At 35.3% G+C, this 22,472-nt stretch overlaps 1 long non-coding RNA gene across 1 annotated transcript in view; it reads left to right on the top strand.

Annotated features, from left to right (window-relative positions):
• LOC118522415 (uncharacterized) overlaps positions 1–22,472 on the top strand; it is an 829,883-nt gene that overhangs the window by 359,303 nt on the left and 448,108 nt on the right. Inside the window, exon 4 of the long non-coding RNA XR_013446163.1 lies at positions 18,439–18,534. This is a non-coding gene — a long non-coding RNA (uncharacterized LOC118522415). The remainder of the gene's footprint in view (positions 1–18,438; positions 18,535–22,472) is intronic.

Genomic DNA, 22,472 nt, shown 5'->3' with positions numbered 1-22,472 from the left:
TGTCAGACTATTATTCATTTTTCTCAGATACCTTAATTTCAAGATGCAAGAATCTTATAGCAATACTTTAAAATAAAGCATTAGCTAGCTGTAGTAAAGAAAACTCATTTTTGTAATTAAGTTAATCTACCTATCATTGTCAACTGAAAAGAATTAGAATGGTTGCTCAGAATACAGGTTAAACGTCAGACAAACCCAAGGTTAAAGAATGAAGTATCATAGAGGTTCTGATGGAATTAAAGATGGACAGAAAGTTTTCTATAATCTGTTTCCATGAACAATTACAATCACTGTGGGGTATGTGTGTGTGTATTATGTATGTAATAGAAAATGAGGGATGTAGGTCTTCTGTATTTATGTTAATATTTTTTTAGGAATACGACAAATCTAGGATTATGCTCTCATCAGTTACAGTTTTCTGAAAGCATCCTTAAGATCCATTCACCTTGGCATGTGCACAAATACATCCAAAAGGAAAATTGGCTTGTTCAAAGTGCAGAGTCACTTTTCTCTAAAGAACTCATGACATTGTCTTAGGGTTTTGCATGTAAAAGAAATCAAAGAAGGAAGCACATGGGACATACTGCTAGATGCACTAATATTTGCTTAACCTTAAAATTGACTTTGGAAAGAACAACTTCCCAGGGAATATGGAACCCTTGAAATAAATGATGCAACATGTTCAGGAAGAAGCTGTGTGACAGGCTTTCCATAGCTTTGACCTTAAAGGTAAACACAAGGCCAAAGAGCCCCCTGGTGTTCTTGGAACTAAACCCACCCAAATGAACAAATTTGCTAGTTTCACATTTAGAGAGGGCAGTGAATATTAAATAGAGACCCTGAAAAGTAAATGAAGGAGAAATGAGACTTGAACTTTGTTACGTGAGTATGTTTCTAAGAAAGAACGTTCTTTCCCAATAGTAAAAATTTCATCCATCTGTGGGAATAAGAACCGTAAAGGAAAGAGCTTATGCATGAAGGAGCTTCAATTTATATTTCTACGCATCTCCTAGGTCTGCTTGGGTTTCTAAGACTTGGCAGAAGGTATGGTGTCATCTTGGTGGGCTGAAGTGGAGATTTACACTCTGTCTCAGCCAGCTTTCAAGTTATAGTTGTAGAGTCTGGGTTCTTAGGAAGGCTGCTCCTTAGTCTTGGCAAGTTCAAGGCTACAGAAAGGCATTTGGTGCACGAGTGAACAAGAAGAAAGTGGATTATAATCATGGGGATGGGGTTCTTTCTAGACAAATGCTTTTTCTCTTTTTCTGCACACTTCAGTAAACTGAACATTTAACTTTGTTTTGAATTATGTGATCCCTCAGGAGATTTAGCTGGTGGAATTTTAACCCTTTCTACCAAAGCAAACTCTCAGCTGACCTCTTATTTTCCCAAAGGAAAAAAAAAAATAGAGGTTTCTAAGCTTCTTTGGGAAAGGTTAGTTGTGGGTCATTGACAATGGCAGAGTTTAACACGGTGCCAGTGAATGACATGGCATGAGTGATTACGAAAGAGCTAAAAGAGAGAACTAAGTGATGGTCCGATCTCTATGTATCAAAAAATATCATCTGTTTCTAATAATCGTTACATATTTTTCCAACTCAAATTTTATTTCAAAGAGAAAGACACTGGAGCATATTTGTATTACCACATTTTCAGGGCCCACACTACAAATGTACAGTAGTCCCCCCTTATCTGTGGGGGATACATTCCAAGACCCCCGTGGATGCCTGAAACTGAAACGGCAGATAGTACTGAACCCTATGTGGGCATACCTCATTTTAGTGCACTTCACTTTATTGAACTTTGCAGACATTGCATTTTTTTACAAATTTAAGGTTTATGGCAACCCTGAGTCGAGCAAGCCTATTGGCACCATTTTTCCAACAGCATTGGCTCAGTTCATGTCTCTGTGTCACATTTTGGTAATTTTCACAATATTCCCAACTTTTTTATTATTGTTATATTTGTTGTGACAATCTCTTATTAGTGGTTAGGACTGGCTGGAAGCTCCGATAATCAATAGCATTTTTAAACTATTTTAAAATTTTTAATTAAAGTATGTACATTGTTTTTTAGAAATGCTATTGCACACTTAATGGATTGCAGTGCAGTGTAAACATAACTTTTACATGCCCTGAGATACCAACAAATTCATTTGACTCACACTATTGTGATATTTGCTTTATTGTGGTGGTCTGGAACCAAACCCAAACTATCTCCAAGGTATGTCTGTATATACCATATTTTTTGCTATACATATACACATATAAAGTTTAATTTATAAATTAGGCACAGTAAGAGATTGACAACAAGAACAACAAAACAATTACAACTACATACTTTAATAAAAGTTATGTGAATATGGTATCTCTCTCAACCTATCTTACTGTACTGTCCTCACCCTTCTTGTGATGATGAGAGATGATAAAATGTGATGAGATCAAGTGAGGTTAATGACATAGGCATTGTGCCATGGCCTTAGGCTACTTTGACCTCCTGATGATATCTCAGAAGGATTATCTGCTTCCAACACCAGCTGACCTTGGATAACTGAAACCTCGAATACGGGTGGTTAGACAGGTAAACCTTGAATAAGGGTGATGACTGTGTTCATTAATGAAAACTGTGAGGATTTACATTGTTTCAGAAATTGCACGGACATTTCTACTTCAATCTGAGTGGCATTGATAAAGTAGTTATTTGTAAAGTTAAAAATACCAATATTACAGCTAAGTTTGCAAAACCTTCAGTATAGGAATGCCTTTTTAATGCTTTCCACTTAATGTTATTTAAGCTGCAGAAGCAGAAACTCCATGTTCTTATCCTAAGTAATTGTGATTCATGATTGAATTATTATATATAGGAAATACCTAAAGATGGTTTTGGAAAGCCAAATAAATCAAGTACTACAATGAAGTTTTTTTTACTGTTATTGTTTATAACAGAATTTAATGGCATGAAAGGTTAAGAACTCAGCAACTCTGTGACAGTCTTAGCCTTACAAGAGGAACATTGCTTAGTTGAGGCGTTGACTGAGGTAAGCAGACAGCCCAGATTGTTCATCTGCTGTCTATGTCTCAGGGCTGCCTTTCATTTATGCTGTGTTAAATGGAATCCTGGTTGCTTCTTTTTAGTATCCTGACATGCCTCACAAGTAGAGAATGTTAGCTTGCTGTGCAGGTGAAGCTCTTGAGAGTTTTGCCCGTTCTTGTCTTTATTAATATAAGATCACTAAACTGTAATTTTTGTGTGGTTTAAGTAAGTCTGTGTATAATTTACTATATATTAGTTTGCTTCAATGTACTTTACCATATTATAGGTAATATACTGTTCCTTATCTGCATCTCAGTTTAATATCTACATCTAGAAGTAGACTAGACTCTATGTAATGAGGAATCTTGTATCTTTTCCCATGATTGAATTTGTAGTACCTGTTTTAGTGTTTAGCAGATGTAAGCACTCAAAAATATTTCTTGAATGAAGGAAGAAACCAAGATCCACAAGTTCTACAATTTTGTCTTTTTATTCCAATGACAATTTAATAAATATCATGTCAGATATAAGTACAGTGACTTTCTTTTTGCTGTCACTTTCCTGTGTCTTTCTAGTTAAAGATATCATAGGGTAAGATTTCTGTATTTCAACCATGAACTCAACAAGCTTAACGATCGGAGACAAATTATTTACTCTTCATCTCAAATTATGATAATACTAAAACATATTAAGACCATTGTGAAGATTAAATTAATTCATACATATAAACCCTTTAGCACAGTAGCACAAAGTAAATGGCAAATATGAGCTCTTACTAGTACAACTATCACTATTAGTATCAGAATTCATGTGAAGATTAATATTATTTTCATGGAATAAACTTTTGCTTCTTATATCAATCTTTTCCAAGTGGGTTCTGAGGATTCCATATTATTAGGATTCTGCCAAAATGAACTTCCTTTAATAAATATCCACAAATTAGTCAAAATAAAAACTTTTGTAAAAGATACAGCAGTTTTTGCAATGAGTTATTTTTAGGAGTTTATCCCAATTTCCTATTTAGGCAAAACTACGTGCTATAGCAAGAAGAAAGTCGTTTTGGTTAGCAGGGCCATGTTTCCAAAATGTTGTGGAAGAAACTGATTTTTTTTTTTATTGTGGAAATTGGAAGTATTATCTGAGCTCATGTACTGGCAAAGCCTTTTATTCCTCTGTTATTTTATTTTACTTTTTTATAATCAGCTCACTCTTCTATTTGAGTATAAACATTATCACTAAAAGTCCACTTAAGAAGGGGAACAAGGGGCACTTTATAACTTTCAAAATATACTTTGACAGTATTTCCCCAGCTGTAAAAATAAGAATAAAACTATTTCCTCGGGTGATAGAAATAATTTAGGGGAGAGGAATAAGTGAATCATAGACTGTTAGAGCTGGAAGCAACCTTACACGTTATCTCGAGCAGAGATGGCAACTACATGTTGGCATTGACACAACTCTCACAAGCCCATGGCTATGACATTCATCTGTAGTGAGTCTTGAGGCTCTGCTCCTGGGCCCAATACATTTGTTCTCAGACCAACACCGCAGACAGCCACAACCATTGACTGAAGTTGCTACTCAAAATGAGAGCTGTGTGTCATCCCTGAGTCCCTATTGATCTCTTTGTTTGCAAAATGTAATATTGAAAACCTCAGACTCTATTTTGACTTTTTCCCATGTCACAAAAATTTTATAGTCATGTATTATTTATAATTAATTTACTTATTATTAATAGTCTGCAGGTTTTCTGGCTCTGAACCCAGTATTCCAATACCTGGAAAAAATGATCATGTGTAAATGAAAAATTGGATACTAGCAATAGGCAAAAAAATATTCTTAATCTACTTTGATTCTTTTAAATTTATTTCCAGGGAACTCAAAGTATTTTACAATAGGCAGATGGGTATACTGGGGTGGGAATGCATTTAGCAGTAGGAGGTGATGGAGTAGCCACAAGTGTGCAAGGAAACCATTGGTAAATATGGGAAGGGACTATGTACAGTTAATGATTCAAATGGAACCCTAACAGGTCTTATTATTTTTGAAATCTCTTGAAAAGCTGCCCTGGTATCAGGTTTTACTACCAATCCCACATGTAAGGAGGATTGTAAAAAGTTTCACAAATGTTTGGAAAGCTTTCGTCAAACATGGTCCAAACTTAGTTAAGCATTTCATCAATGTAGCTTTATTTTCAGAGTCTTAATATGAAATTGGTAGTTTTCAATTTTTTTAATGATTTGGAATGTGTGTAAAACAAGTCAGTTCAACTGTTTTTGACTGTAGTATGTGAGAGTATGTTAGAAATGTTAAATTAAAATCCAAGTATTTGCAAATTTCTGAAGCCTTTACTTAATTTCTTTGAAGTTCTATTTCCTCTCTTATGCCATGTAAACTTATTACACAGAACAATTCTTTTCCACACGCAATTTAAATCATGCCTACAGATTTTCTTAGCCAGAGGAGAATAAGCCATCACAAATGCTTTGCTCCATCCCCTTGTCAGCCCTAACTTCCTGAATTTAATTCTTCTTCTGAGAAGGGGAGTCACTGTATCAGTTAACATGTGGTGATCAGCCTGTGGATAGCAAACAAACCAAGTGCTGAAGTGTAAGAGAAATTTTAAGAAAAAAAAGGAAACCAGATTGTTAGTAGCTAGTGATGTGCAAGGTGAAATACCAGAAATTGCACTTGAGACCACAAAATAAGAGGGGGTTGGGGTGGTTAAATGTCTGATAATACTGGAAAAATATAAATATTCCAGGCCTTTGCTGGATTTCAACAAATAATCTATCGGGTTGAGAACATTTTCTAACTTCAAAGGTAAATTCAGGCATCATTTTTTAGTGAACCCAGACATAAAACATAACTGCAGAATGATGTAATAGTGAAAAATGTGCAGGTTGCCACTTGTAGATGAGGTCGTGAGTATGTGTGTTTAAAATGACTGGATAGTGGTTACAGTCAATACAAATTCAATCTTGGATTTCAAAATCTATTATAAGCTTTGTCTGTTTGTACTTCTGGATTTTTTTTTTTTTTTTTTTTTTGGTTGTTGTCATACAACTTGGAATCATTTCTAAGGTATAGCTCTTCATGCACTCTGAAGGTAGTTACCTAGAGTTATGCTTGGTATGTTCTCCAGCAAGACACTTGTCCATTTGTATCTTGGAAACAACAAATAAAAATTCATTCAATTGCTTCACTGCATAATGTTACTATTGTAGGATTTTCTAAGGGTTCTTTTGATAAAGTCCAGAAACATTGCAAAGCAGATTGTCTGTAGAACAAAATTCCTCATGCTTTACTGGTGGGAAATGTGCATTAGACTTAATATATATCGTTTCTTATGTTGCTTATGATATTCTCTTAAAAGTCTACATTTTATCAGGATACAAATATGTGTGTGTATACGCACAAATATGTATATACACATATATAACGTGTTATATGCCTTTTAGTTAATGATAGTTACTGAGACTCTTCAATAATTTTATAACAGACAAATTTTGAATTTTCTGTCAATCTAAAACAACTTAGATCCAAGCTAGAAGCTTCCAATCTACTGGTATTCTAGTTACCTCCTGTATTATGTAATTTCATAGTTAATTCTAATTAAAGGACTGAATGTCATGCCAGTTCTGGAATTATGCTAAAGGAATTTGAGATCATTCCACTGTTTGCTTTCTTTTTATTTGCTCAAATTTATCCTTTCAAAATGTTGCTTTAGTATCTGTAGTTCCAGAAGGCAGCAGAACTTCTTGGACTACGTTTTAGCATTGTGGAATCACAATGCTATTCTATTTAGTATGGACTAGTCTCAAAGATTGCACTTTTGTTTTAATAAAACTAGCTGTGAGAAATGTTCGCTAGGGTTCAAAGTTACTTAGAAAAGTCTTTGGGGGAAACTACCTTGACCTGAATTCTAAATCCTTTGAAGTCAGGGATTCTGCTTTATTTAACACTGTATCCTTGGCACCCACCATGCCTGGCACACGGTGAATGAGTATTTGGTGAGATGGATGGAGTAGAGAGGAACAGACACTCACATCACAGCTCTAACTAAGTGGAGACATGAAGTTTCAGAAGATGTGCATCTATTGAGGTTTTACGAGCTAGTCTTTGTATTCTGTTGAACTGAAATAATCCAAACTCCATAAGGGTACCCTTGAGTAGCAATGATTTCTATCAGGTTTCGGTGGTAAGACTACCAGATTGTAAAATATGCTCTGATTTTTTTATGGTGACTTGCCAAAGAATTAAAGATCAAGCAAAAGAGATTAATTTTTTAAATAAAAGTATATTGTACTCTTAATATCATACTAAAAATATTTTAAAAACAGAAAAAAATAAGCTAAAATATCTTAACATCTCTAGCTGGATATATTTTTTTTTCAACTTCATTGAGATATATAGTTGACATACAACATTGTCACAAGTTTAAGATGTATGATGTATTGATTTGATACATTTATATATTGCAAAATGATTACCACCATCGTATTAGCTAACACTTCCATCCTGTCACATAATTACCATTTCTTTTATGTGGTGATAATAATTAAGATATACTCTCTTAGCAACTTTCAAATACATAGTAATTTAATTAGCCATAACCACCATGCTGTACACTAGATCCCCAGAACTTGTTAATCTTATAACTGGAAATTTGTACCCTTTGACCAGTATCTCCCCATTTCTCCCATTCCCCAGCTCCTGGTAGCCACCATTCTACTCTCTGTTTCTCTAAGTTTGTTTTTTTTTAGTTCTACATATAAGAGATATCCTACAGTATTTATGTTTTTCTGTTTGACTTATTTCACTTAGCACATGACCTCAAGGTTCATCCAAGTTGTTGCAAATGGAAGGATTTTCTTCTTTCTTGGCTAAATAATATTTATATACATCTATCTATCTATCTATCTATCTATCTATCTATCTATCATCTATCATCTATCTATCATCTATCTATCTATCTATCATCTATCATCTATCTATCATCTATCTATCTATCTATCTATCTATCTATCTATCATCTATCTATCTACCTACCTATCTATCTGTCATCATCTATCTATCTATCTGCCTACCTACGTATCTGTCATCATTTGGCCATCTCCTATGGCTACACACTCTCTCTCTGGAATGCACACTGTAATGGGTTGGACTGGGGGCATGCAGGTACACAGGTATAGAGGCTATCTATAGTTTGGAGCAGTGGTGTGGCCAGTGACAGAAGGCAGGGTCTGATCTGGCCTGCAGGTAGTGAGCGGCCCTCACTGTTAATGTATTCACCCATAACTGCACTCTCTACCCCCGTGCCTGTGTGCTGTAGTGGAGGCTGATGACACGTGTCAGGCCAATGGTATGCAGTTGCATGACTGGAGGGACCAGCTCAAGCATGGGCACAGTGGTCAGGGTCAGCCAGGGTGGCTCAGGCTGGTATCTTGCACTTACACAGCTGCAGAAGCCTGACCTGGCTGCAAGTGTGGCTCGTTGGTTCTGGTGGGAGTGGGGAAGGACTCAGGCAACTAGTGTCAGTGATGACAAATACTTGTGAGGGAAAAGCTGGCAAGATTTACAGGGGGCCCAAGGTGGCAGTGCTGTGGGCTTCATGAGTAGCAAAATCTCTGAGTTTGTCTTCAGAGCAGGTCTCTGTAAACTATGATCAATCCCACTGCATGTCTTCTAATAATAGCCTCTGCTTTTCTTCCTTGTGCTAAGCTAGCTCAGTGTCTAGCTTTGTGGTCTCTGTAGGGTGAAACCAAAGCAGGGCCTTTGTGCAGTGCCCCTTGAGGGTAGAGAAGCTAGCTCTTCACCCTGCTCTTCCTTTCCTGGTGAGAGGAACTCTTTCTAGCTGGGAAGTTCCTTGTTGGTGCTGAACAATGTCAGTTTAGGGGATGGAATGATGGAGGCAAAATGAAATTGTCTTCCTTCTCTTCCTGTACAGTTATTCTCAGTTTTGTTTTGTTTTTGTTTGTTCTAGTGTTGCTAAGTTCCTAGTTTGTAGAGGTCCCTTGGAGCTGTTTTTGCTCATGGATGTCTGTCCAGTCATTGATCTTTATGGGGGGGACAAGGAAGCCAGGTTTTACTATGTTGCCTTCTCCTCCCCCCCACCCTCAAAACTAATCTAAGAGATTAAGTTTTGAAATACTTTTATAACTACTTTGAAATTTTATATCTCTTAAATTTCTTATACCACTCAAGGTTTTAAGTAAAAGCTTTAATAAAATGATAATTAAAGCGGAAGAAAACAGTTTCATAAGTATGATTAGTCTTGAGGTTTTATTTTGGGAAGAGACTTGATTCATGAACTCTGTTAGGGAAAAGTGTCCTAGAAAGGATGGGAGTGCACACACTTAGTTGTGTGTACATCAGTCAGATACCCCTCACTGCCTAAGGGACTTATATTTTTTCTAATACTTACTAACAGTATTTATCCTTAAGATTTTTATTTTATAAACTACTTTAAATAAAAATGCTTTACTTTCCTCACTAAATAAAATGTGACATTTCTGCAGGTTAAAGAACAATAAAAATATGTAACAGTCTATCTATCTTTGTGCCATGGTGCTTAGAAGTAGCTTATACTTACACTCAGTATCACTTTTTTGACACTAATATATTTATTTGAATCATGTGATTGTGAACTAGAAAATCAGGTTATAATTAATACAATTCTGGGTCTGAAGGAGACCTAGATATTATTTAGTATAAAAGCTTCATTGACATCAAGATAGTTTAGATTAATTCATTTCCATTTTTTTTTTTTTTTTTTTACTGATTACCTGCTATGTTTCAGGTGCTCTTCTAGACAATGTGGAATCAGTGTAAGGAAACATATAATTCTTCCCTTGTAAGTTTTACCATAAGTCACACAATGAGTTAGTGGGACACTGTGAAGCTCATTAAACTCTTCTGTGTTTCTGGGCGCCTGGGTGGCTCAGTTGGTTAAGCGACTGCCTTCGGCTCAGGTCATGATCCTGGAGTCCCGGGATCGAGTCCCGCATCGGGCTCCCTGCTCAGCAGGGAGTCTGCTTCTCCCTCTCCCGCTCCCCCCTCTTGTGCTCTCTCTCTCTCTCACTCTCTCTCTCAAATAAATAAAATCTTAAAAAAAAAAAAAAAAAACAAAACTCTTCTGTGTTTCTATCTTTGGATTTCCCTTTTGCAATTTTCTCACATTCATCTCATACATTCCTTTTCTACCACTAGTAATTTATTTGAGACCTTCATTTTCATTATTACCAAATTGTTATAAAATATTTTAGTAGCAAATATCTTGTGTTTATTTGCTCAAGTTGATTACCATTGTTTCCAGAATAATCTTACTAAATCATGAATTTAATGATGTGTATTCCTTGCTAATAAACATTAGCCTATCTTTGCCTATAAGAGAAGCCTACTTTCCTCACCATAATATTCAAGACCTATTATGATTTAAAACCAGAACACTCTATCAAACATACTTTGACTCTTCTCCTCAACCACTGATCTAGATCAACATATTTGTTATTCTCCATGTATATCTAGAATCTTTCTGCCTACATATTATTTATTTTGCTTTTTCTGCTTTTAGCATATCTTTCCTCATCCCTGGTTATCTGTACCTCCTTGTCCTTTAGCTTCTAGTAATGTCTTTGATCTTATTTTCTAATCTGTTATAGTTATTTGCATACATATATTTTCTCTTCTACTGTACTTAAATTTTGGGGAGCAATGATTGTGATTTTATTTTGAGTTTACAAATATTTCTCTGTAATCGCAATGAAGAGTAGAATATTTAGTTAATATTTGATTATTTGAATATAATCAGAGAGGAAGAGAACAGTACAAAGTCCAAAAGTATGTGGTTCAGTGCTATAGAAGCAAACAGGGAAGGCTTAACATCTGAGGGAAAGAACAAGTCCTAGACAACAAGGAGCTGGTCATATCTGATGGGAGACATGACATCCAAAGAGTGAGGAAGGGACAGAGCAAGCATTCATTACCTACTTCACTATTTTGTTTAGACAGAATAAATAGACATTAAATTGATGCATTCTGTTTTCCCTAGATGATTTAGGTCTATAGTGGAAAAGGATGTCAGCCTGTCATTCTGTTTATATTTTGTGAACCCAGTGGCTCTTTAATAAATATTTATATGGTGGTAAAAACTAAAATAATATATTTTAAAATCAAAGTACTTCTCTTTTGGTGACTAGGGCGGGTTTGGTCATAAAATTCAGCTGTTATCTATTCCACTTGAACAAATTAGATTCTAAAGTTCCATATTAGAACTTACTGACAAAAGTTTTTCAACATTTGAAAATTCATTTTAATTCACTGGAATGCATCATACACACAACCCACAAACACACTTTTTTTTCCTTTTTTTAATTAAAAATTCAATACATATTCTATCCATATTAAATTCAAGAAACAGGCTGGGGGAGAAGTAAAAAAAAGTGTTTTAAATTTTAAAAGTTATGAACAGTTTTTAAAAATATTTTCCCACCACATCAGCAACTTTGGGATATTGAATCCTAATGCACATGTTCCTTGCTTTGAGATGCCTATCCAACTTTCTCCCATTACTTGAATGATGATTGGGAGAGAGATGGAAGTTACATGTATGTATTGAATATATAGGACTGGAGAGAAAAAGGAATAGTGTCCAATGAGACAAGGAGTTGGATGAGTGAGAGTCAGGGAGCCCCCAGTGGCATTATCAAACTATATAAATGGTGTCATTTTTATGTATATCTGTTCTGGGATTCCTTCAAGGGCCTGATTAGGGTGAAGGTAAACTCTCATGAGCCTTGGTTTTTAAAAATGTAAAGTTTCCGATTAATCCCCACAGTCTCAAAACGTGAAGTTTTCTTGTGACAAACATGATACAGTCTCTCTATCACTTTCCTGGTTTAAACAGTTGAGCAGAAAACAAGCAAAGTTTGTATATACACGAGAGCACCTCCACATGTTGTTTATGCCAAATCCTTCATGAGGTAGGCACATTGATATTCCAAAAGTTTCCCTGGGTACCAATCATCAGCACTATACTTCATTCTGGCGGCTATCTTTACATGCATATAAATTATCCCAAAATGTGCTTTTGCTTTGTTTTGTCAGTGAAAGTCTATTAATATAAAGTTCCATATTTTTATCTCAGATATTGGTTTTTAAGCTGGATCATTTGGACATTTTCCCCCACAATCTGAGGTTTTTCACACATTTTGCATTTATAATTATTAATTTTCTGTCATTTCTCCACCTTCTGTCATTACTGTGGGTGTTTATTCCTTTTCACATTCTCATCCAACTATTAATAAAGATATCTCTGGCTAGTCAACAGAGCAGATTCTCACTTTTTCTGCTTTTTTGCCACTTCTTCCTCAAATATTTTTTTAAAGTTTAAATGTTACAGTCTAGAAACATCTTGAGCAGATAGAAGTATCCATGATGTGTAGTAATTCAGATCTGGTAGTATAACATTAGCATTGAGAAATTAAGCATGCAAGAGAGGAAATTCCAAAGTTAAAATTCTCATTAATTCATGTACATTAGAAAGATGTAGAGTCAAAAGTCCTTAACAGGTACCTTAACAAAGGACTATTTATACAGTATATGTAGATTTTTACACTTAAATATATATTGTGTAATACTCAACATTTTTTTTTAATTTTTATTTTTTTGAAAGATTGAATTTGGGTTTTTTGTTTTGTTTTTTTGTTTTCGCTGTTGTTTTTTAATTTAAATTTTAGGTAGTTAACACACAGAACAATACTGGTTTCTGGAGTAGAATTCACTGATTCCTCACTTACATACAACACCCAGTGCTCATCATAATATGTATCCTTCTTAATACCCATCACCCATCTAGCCTATCCGCCACCCACCTCCCTCCATCAACCTTATTTCTCTCTCTCCTTTTTTCTTTTCCCCTTTCCCATATGTTCATCTGTTTTCTTTCTTAAATTCTGCATATGAGTGCGATCATATGATATTTGTTTTTCTCCGACTGACTTATTTTGCTTAGCATAATACACTCTAGTTCCATCCACATCATTGCAAATGGCAAGATTTCATTCTTGGTCAAGTCGTTTGGGTTTTCTACATAGAGTATCACCCCATCTGCAAATAGTGAATGTTTGATTTCTTCCTTGCCTTTTATTTCTTTTTGTTGTCTGATTGTAGAGGCTAAAACTTCCAGTACTATGTTAAATGGTAATGGTGAGAGTGGATATCCTTGTCTTGTTCCTGACTGTAGGGGAAAGGCTCTCAGTTTTTCCCCATTGAGGATGATAATTAGCTGTGGGTCTTTTGTATATGGCCTTTATGATGTTGAGGTATGTTCCATCTATCCCTACTTTGTTGAGGGTTTTTATCAGGAAAGGATGCTTTATTTTGTCAAATGCTTTTTCCGTATCTATCGACAGGATCATATGGTTCTTATCCTTTCTTTTATTAATATGGTGTATCACGCTGATTGATTTGTGAATGTTTAACTACCCCGGAAGCCCAGAAATAAATCCCACTGATGGTGATGAATAATTCTTTTAATGTACTGTTAAATTAGATTTGCTAATATTTTATTGAGAATTTTTCCATCCATGTTCATCAGAGACATTGGCTTGTAATTCTTCTTTTAGAGTGGGGTCTTTGTCTGGTTTTGGAATCAAGGTAATGCTGGCTTTGTAGAATGAGTTTGAAAGTTTTCATTCCATTTCTATTTTTTGGAGCAGTTTGAGGAGAATAGGTATTAACTCTTCTTTAAATGTCTGGTAGAATTCCCCTAGGAAGCCAACCAGCCCAGGACTTTTGTTTTTTGGGAGATTTTTTATTATGGATTCCATATCTTTGCTGGTTATGGGCCTGTTCAAATTTTCTATTTCTTTCTATTTCAGTTTTGGTAGTTTGAAAGTTTCTAGGAATTTGTCCATTTCTTCTAGGTTGCCTGGTTTGTTGGCATATAATTTTTCATAGTATCCTCTTATAATTATTTGTATTTCTGTGGTGTTGGTTGTGATCTCTCCTCTAGCATTCATGATTTTATTAATTTGGGTCCTTTATCTTTTCTTTTTGATAAATCTGGCTAGGGGTTTATCAGTTTTATTCTTTCGAAGAACCAGCTCCTAGTTTCATTGATCTGTTCTACTGTTTTTTATTAGTTTGTTTGTTTCTATATCATTTATTTCTGCTCTAATCCTTATTATTTTCCTTCCTCTGCTGGCTTTTTTTAAAGATTTTATTTATTTATTTGAGAGAGAGAGACACTGAGAGAGAGAGCATGAGTGGGGGTGAGGGTAGAGGGAGAAGCAGACTCCGCACTGAGTAGGGAGCCCAATTTGGGGCTTGATCCTGGGACTCCAGGATCATGAGCTGAGCCAAAGGCAGACACTTAACTGACCGAACCACCCAGGGGCCCCTCCTCTGCTGGCTTTAGGCTTTATTTGCTGTTCTTTTCTAGCTCCTTTAGGTGTAAGATTAGGTTGTGTATTTGAGACTTACTTGCTTCTTGAGGTAGGCCTGTAGTGTTATATACTTCCCTCCTAGGACTGCTTTTGCTGCATCCCAAAGGTTTTGGGCTGTCTTGCTTCTATTTTCATTTGCGTCCATGTATATTTTTAATTCTTCTTCAATTTCCTGGTTGAAACATTCATTCTTTACTAGGATGTTCTTTAACCTCCATGTATTTGAGGTTTTTCCAATTTTTTTTCTTGTAGTTGACTAACGTTGTGGTCTGAAAATATGCATGGTATGATCTTGATTTTTTTGTACTTGTTAAGGGCTGATTTATGATCCAGTATGTGATCTATTCTGGAGAATGTTTCATGTGCACCTGAGAAGAATGTGTATTCTGCTGCTTTAGGATGAAAAGTTCTGAATATATCTGTTAAGTCCATCCAGTCCACTGTGTCATTCAAAGCCATTGTTTCCTTGTTGATTTTCTATTTAGATCATCTGTCCATTGCTGTAAGTGGGGTGTTAAAGTCTCCTAATACTATTGTATTGTCATCAATGAATTTCTTTGTGTTTGTTATTAATTGATTTATATATTTATGTGCTCCCGAGTTGGTGGCATAAATATTTACAACTGTTATATCTTCTCGATGGGTAGACCCCTTAATTACAATTTAATGCCCTTCTTCATCTCTTGTTACAGTCTTTGTTTTAAAATCTAGTTTGTCTGGTATAAGTATGGCTACTCTGGCTTTCTTTTGACATCCATTAGCATGATAGATGGTTCTCCATTGTCTCATTTTTGATCGTGGGTGTCTTTAGGTCTAAAATGAGTCTCTTGTAGGCAGCGTGTAGATGGATCTTCTTATTTTTTTTAATCCATTCTGATACCCTATGTCTTTTGATTGGCACATTTAGTCCATTTACATTCAGAGTGATTTTTGAGAGATATGAATTTAGTGCCATTATGTTACCTGTAGAGTTGGTGTTTCTGGTGATGTTCTCGGGTTCTTTTTAGTCTTTGTTGCTTTTGGTCTCTTTTTCTCCACTCCAAGAGTCCCCCTTAAAATTTCTTGCAGGGCTGGCTTAGTGGTCATGAACTCCTTTAGTTTTTGTTGTCTGGGAAACTCTTTATCTCTCCTATTTTGAATGACAGCCTTGCTGGATAAAGAATTCTTGCCTGCATATTTTTCCCATTCAGCACGTTGAATATTTCCTTCCACTCCTTTCTGGCCTGCCAAGTCTCTGTGGACAGATCCTCTGTGAATCTGATCTGTCTTCCCTTGGAGGTTAAGGACCTTTTTTTCCCTGGCTGCTTTCAGAATTCTTTACTTGTCTGTGTATTTTGACTATGATATGCTTTGGCAATGGCTGGCTTTTGTTGAATTTAATGGGAGTTCTCTGTGCTTCTTGGATTTTGATGTCTGTGTCCTTCCCCAGATTAGGGAAGTTTTCAGCTGTAATTTGTTTGAATAAACCTTCTGCCCTTTTCTCTCACTCTTCATCTTTTGGGACTCCTAGGATACGAATGTTATTATGTTTTACTAAGTTGCTGAGTTCTCTAAGTGGCCCATTATCTTTCTTTCCCTCTTCTTTTCAGCTTCATTTATTTCCATAATTTTACTTTAATATCACTGATTTGCTCCTCTGCTTTATCTATCCTCGTTTTTATGGCCTCCAATTGTGTTTTCATCTCAGTTATAGGATTTTAAATTTTGCCCTGACTAGATTTTAGTTCTTTTCTCTCCATAGTAAGGGATTTTCTAGTGTCTTCTATGTTTTTTTTTCAAGCCCAGTTAGTATCCTTACATTGTTGTTTTAAATTCTAGTTCAGACATCTTTTTATGTCTGCATTGATTAAATCCCTGGCCATGAGTTCTACCTCGTGTTCTTTCTTTTGGGGTAAATTCTCCTGTCTAATCATTTTGTCCAGAAAAGAAAAGAAGAGAAAAAAGAACAACAAAACAAGCAAATAGAAAACCAAAAAAACAAGCAAAACAACAACAACAACAACAAAAAAACACAAACAAAAAACAAGCAAAAAATTAAGGAACAAAAACACCAAGAAAGACAAAAACACAACAGAACAAAATAAAACAAAACAAAACAAAAAACAAAAAACACCTAGATCCTGGGGTGTGTTTTGGTCTGCTTGTTAAAAGAAACTAGATCCCAAAATAAAAAAATAAATAAATAAAATGACAGTAGACAAAAAAATAAAATATATATATACATGAAAAGTATATATATAAATTTTTAAAAATTAATGATAATAAAAAAGGAGTTGGAAAATATAAGAAAATAAATGAAAAAATAATAAAAATACAAGAAATAAGGAATAAAAGTAAAAATGAAGCTCAATTCTATTTCCCCTAGAACTGAAGATTTGCAGCACTCAACAATCAATAAACTTGGTGTGAGCTAGTTGTTTGGGGGAAGGGCCTCCTGTGCTGATTCTCAAGTGGACTTGTTTCAGTGGAGAGGTATCTCCAGGGCCCAGGGTGGGTGGGGCTTGGCGTATGTGGCTCCAGCCTCCACTAGGTGGCACTGCTTTGCTCCCTGAAAGCCTTAAGCTCTGATGGGTGAGATGAATATGGGGGCGCCCTGCTCTCTAGCCTTGGAGCTGAAATTTTGGGCTCTCTACTCCTCATTGAGCTCTCACAGAGAAGCCATCAATCACCCTCTTTGTTTCCCCAGTTTCTGTCTGAACCCTGTGTTCGCCCTGCCCATGTATGAGCCTTTTTATCTTAGGTGTGTAATGAGTTTCAAAACTCCAAATTTCAGGGACACCTGGGCAAGGACTCACACTGTTCCCCTGGGGGGAGGGTTTCACCACACTTGCCGGCCAGTCCCAGGAAAGTGGTTACTTGTTTGGGGCAGTTTGCAGTTTATAGCAGAAAGCCAGCCCCAGGACCCACTGCTCACTGCCAGCTTCCTGGCTGCTCCGATGCCTGGGAACAGTGCAGCACCTCGGCGCTGTCCATTCTTCCTGCAACCGAGCGGATCCTCAGACCACCCTGGGATTCTGCCCCTCTTTGTCACCTGAGTACCTTTAATCCAGGCATGTCCCCCATGGTAATGAACTTAAAAGTTCAGATTTTGTGTTTCATCACTTCTAATACCTTACAGTAGCCTCTGTAAGCAGGCTCCCTCTCCTCTGCCACATCCACAGCTATGTCTCTCCCAAGTGAACTTCCGCAACTCCTACCTTCCAAAAGATGGTCACTTTTCTACTTGTAGACTTGCAGTTTTTGTTCTCTCAGACCTCCAATTGACTTCATGAGAGTTCAGAATAATTTGATAACTATTTAGCTGTGTTTGAGGGAGGAGACAAGCTCAGGGTCCTCCTACTCCTCTGCCACGTTAAGAGTGGAAGATTGAATTTCTACTCAACACTTAACTACTTCACAATTTCACAATGATTATGCTTTAAAAAAACAGTGGAAATATTGAGACATGTTGTACTCACTGGTCTTATACCGATCTCATTATCACATTATCATGTTCCTGGTTTAGAAATGCTTTTCCAGTTGCATTCCAATATGGATCTCTCACAACTCACCTAATCATTAGATAAAAATTCACTCACACATAGCATTTAACTTAGACTTAGCATTGGCTAGCTCTGTCAAGCCATCTTTTCATTATTATCCCAGCAGTATATCTCATATAAGACGTTGCCATAGCTGTTTTTCCCTTGGAAAGTTTTTAAACATTTAAAAATTGTTAATAATTATTTAAAACAAGAATACTTCAAAAAGCTTTTTTTATTTTAATAGTTAATATTTTATTTATCTTTGAAAATCATGCAAAAAGACATTTATTATTACGTTCTTCTTCCTGAGTGGCTTATTAATATACTATATAATATAACATATGTTAGTATATATACCTAACATATATACGTATAAATATATATCCTCCCAAGGCTATGGTCTAGCTGACTAACATATTCTTTTTTATTTTAAGGAAGTTCAAAAATATACATCGGATGTTCTTCAATCAATTATTGTTACTATTTTACTTGGATTCATAAAACAAGATATATTTTCTTTCTTCTTCAAGGTAAGAAATATTATAACTTCTTTTCTATGTTCTGTTATTTGAGTTTTTAACTTTTTAAAAATTATCCCCTCTTAAAAAATATAAAATTTCACAGATCTGTACCTCTGAAACAAATAATACAATATATGTTAAAAAAAAAAAGAAGAAGAAGAAGAAGATAGCAGGAGGGGAAGAATGAAGGGGGGGAAATCGGAGGGGGAGACGAACCATGAGAGACTGATGGACTCTGAAAAACAAACTGAGGATTCTAGAGGGGAGGAGGGTGGGGGATGGGTTAGCCTGGTGATGGGTATTAAAGAGGGCACATACTGCATGGAGCACTGGGTGTTATACACAAAAATGAATCATGGAACACTACATCAAAAACTAATGATGTAATGTATGGTGATTAACATAACAATAAAAAATTTTAAAAAAATTAACATTTCCCCTTCACAAATCTTTTATAGTTTACTATGTGTATTTTCCCCCTCACATCACTATCAAGATTTTTTTTAAGGATTTTCATTTATTTGAGAGAGAGAGAGAGCATGAGCAGGGGGAGGGGCAGAGGGAGAAGCAGTTCCCCCCCACCACCACCACCACCTTGAGCAGGGAGCTTGATGCAGGGCTTGATCCCAGGACCTGTGATCATGACCTGAGCTGAAGGCAGCCACTTAACTGACTGAGGCACCCAGGCACCCCTCTATCAAGATTTTTTAATGGGATTTATTAATTTTGACTCTTCAGAATTTCTTCTTTTTTTCTCAAAATTTACTCATTACTTGGTAATCATTTATCAAAAAATTGGATCTGTTTATAAACTCACAACCTTTCTCCTTTGATATTTATTTCTCTATTGACATGGTGTAACTTGGTTTTAAATATTTAAAGTCGATCATAATATGAGATAAATCTTACTTCATCTTTTTCTCTAATAATTTTACTCATCTTCAGAATAAAATTGAATATTCTTGCTTGCTTACACCCCTTTATAAATTTCAGAATTATTTTATGTAAATTAAAATTTCCATTCATACTTTAATTTGAAATATGTTAAATTTATAAATTAACTTGGTGAGAACAGATAATTCTATAGCACTTAGTATTTCTAGTTAAGAACATGGTATGTCTATCCGTTTATTAATATTTTATTTTAAATTTTCCATTAGAATTTGTAACTTTCTTAATTTGTCATAACAGAGTTTTCATAAACTTTATATCTAAATAGAAGACTGCTTGCTATTGTTAATTAAAACTTGTTTTTCCCCAGTATTTTTACTGTGACAATTGCTAGTAAATAGGGATATTTAGTTTTATTCTTCCAATAACCATATACCTTTTTAATCCATTTAATCCATTTAGTTTTTTGTTTGAATCTGTCTTGTCAATCTTTTTGTTATAAATGATACTTCTGAAAGAATTATCGGAATGCCATGGTATTAATATACTGGGTTTAAAATAAGGCTATAGCACTGAGAGAATCCACCTTGTGGTTACTCAAAGTTAGTGAGTCAAAGTGAGCAAATAGCACAGTGGTCTTGGTATTAGAGTGTTATTATTAATATACTTTCCATTATTAAGATGTATGGAATATTCTTTTATGGCATAAGATGGAAATAGGAAAATAATGGATTTCATGGTTTTAATGCATGCCCTTAAACATGTTTCACATGTTTGTGGAAATTAGAGCAAACCGTCTTTAGGGCTGTAGATGGTTTGGAATCTATCTGATATTGTAACATAAATGACACAAATTAAATCTTTGTGAAAAGCGTACGGTGTAGAAAAATTAGAATTCTAATGAAAGATCTTCTGTTATTTTCCTTAGAGATTGTACAGGATGTATGTGAAGTTATCCTAAAATTTTCTTTAAGAGCTAAACTCTCGTTAGGTTTTGTTTTTTTGTTTTTTTGTTTTTTTACCCTGTTAGGGAAGGTAATTTATACTTAACCTAAGATTACCTATCTGTTGTAATTTTTAGTTATATATTTACACAGTCATTTTAAACTCCTGAGCTGCTGATTGGTCTATGGGTCTACTTATATTGTTTATTTTTATTTTTGATTATGAGTCACACTATTTTGCTCTTTGACATGCATATTAAGTTTTGTTTTATATACCAGACTTGTAGTTGATGCATTATAGAGACTCTGGAATTTGTTATTTTTTTTTCCAAATAGTAGTTTTGCTCCAGCACAGAATGATATAACTGGATCACCATGATCTTGTGGAGGTTTGGCTTTCAACATTTTTGGCTAAATGTGTCCTTAATCCTATATCATGTCTCTTAGCAGTATAGTTCTTGTTCCTGTGACATATAACTTCTAGGGTTTCAGTGGAAAATGTGATGTGCTTATTAAGCCAATCTAACTCAGCAGGACTCTAAATTATTTCTCCCCAGCACCTTGTGATTATTAAATTCTCTATTCAGATTAGTTAACCCTCCAAATATTGTTTCTGTGAAGTTCCTTGGATTCTTGTCTTATTTACAAACATTTTAGAAATCACCCAAGGATTTGAATGAAATTTACATTGGGACTTTGGTGCTCTCCCCAGTGTGACTTCCTTCAGCCTCTCAGGCAGTTCAGAATTCTGAAAGATGAGAACTCTTTAGTCATTTGAATGATTGTTCCTCTGTATGTTAAGAAGTAATGATTTTTGTTTTTCTGGATATCTATAATGTGACATGGTATGTTTTCTCTTTTTCCTTCTTTTTTAAAAGTTTATTTTTTAGTGGTCATCAAGCATCTTGAATCTGTAAATTTATGTCTTTCTCCCAAATTAGGAAGTTTTCAGCCCTTATATATTATACATATAATATATATATATATTGGACTCCAAAATCCAATCAGTGAGACTCTGCTCATATATTTCATATATTTCTTAGCAGGTACAATTATGCTTGAGGTATCAGTGACCAATAGAGATCCTGTGTAGAGCCTTTGGCTGGCACTATATGTCAATAATAACATAGACCTTTAGGTTTTATAGAAAAGCCAATGTCATCCTCTGTGGATATTATTCTTTGAGGAAAATGAAAACAAAAAAACAAAACCACAAACTTATCTCTTTCTACTGAGATTTAGTAGAAACTGAAACTGAACATTTAAACAGGAGTCACCAAGTTCCCTTGAGACTCGAGAGACTTATTGTGAAATGTATGTGATATACCTATGAACCATACAGTTGGGTATGCCTATGGGGTGGCATAAATGAGATTAGGCTTGAGCAGAACCAAAAACCATAAGTAAATTATATGAACAAGTGTGTTTTCTACCATGCTCCTTACTATCTCTCCTCCTGCTTCACTGTCTCCTCCTTCAATTTATATAGCTTCATGGAAAGTTCCCTATGACTAGTTGGCTGAGAAAGAAAAAAAAAATCAGGCGTAGTTTAATGATGGTTCTGCATGGTTATGCTGGTTCCACCCTACATTGGGTAAATTCAACACTATTGCTTCAGGGGTGGCCCTGAAAGAAGCAGTGAAAGAAAATTGTCAAAATGGCAGAGCTTTGAGTAATGGATCTATTGTTTATTTCATCTGGAATGAGAGATAGAAATACAGATTTCAGTGATTTATTGGCAGTAGGTAATGATTTGGCTGGATGTCTAGAGACACAGAAAGAACACAATTGGAAAATTTGTGATCAGGTAGTCTAAGGAAGATAACTGTGGATAGTCTTTTTTAAATGGGCAGAGTTTAAAAGTACATTTATTTCATGAAACAAAATACTCTCCAGAGAACAAACAGCTGAAGAGAATCTAACTAATCAGGTAGTTAAGATGACCTGTCCAGTGGATGTCATTCTGACTCTTGCCTCAGCCATCCTTGTTCTTGCTTAACTGTCTTATTAAGTAAGCTTGTTACTTGAGCTTATTATACTGGCTCAGGAACATGGATTTTTACTCAACAAGGCCAAACAACAACAACAACAACAACGACAACAACAACAAGA

The sequence above is a fragment of the Halichoerus grypus genome, chromosome 3 (assembly GCF_964656455.1).
Source record: "Halichoerus grypus chromosome 3, mHalGry1.hap1.1, whole genome shotgun sequence".
Classification (NCBI taxonomy): Eukaryota; Metazoa; Chordata; class Mammalia; order Carnivora; family Phocidae; genus Halichoerus; species Halichoerus grypus.
The sequence above is the reverse complement of the archived record's forward strand: the minus strand, read 5'-3'. Positions and strand labels throughout refer to the sequence as shown.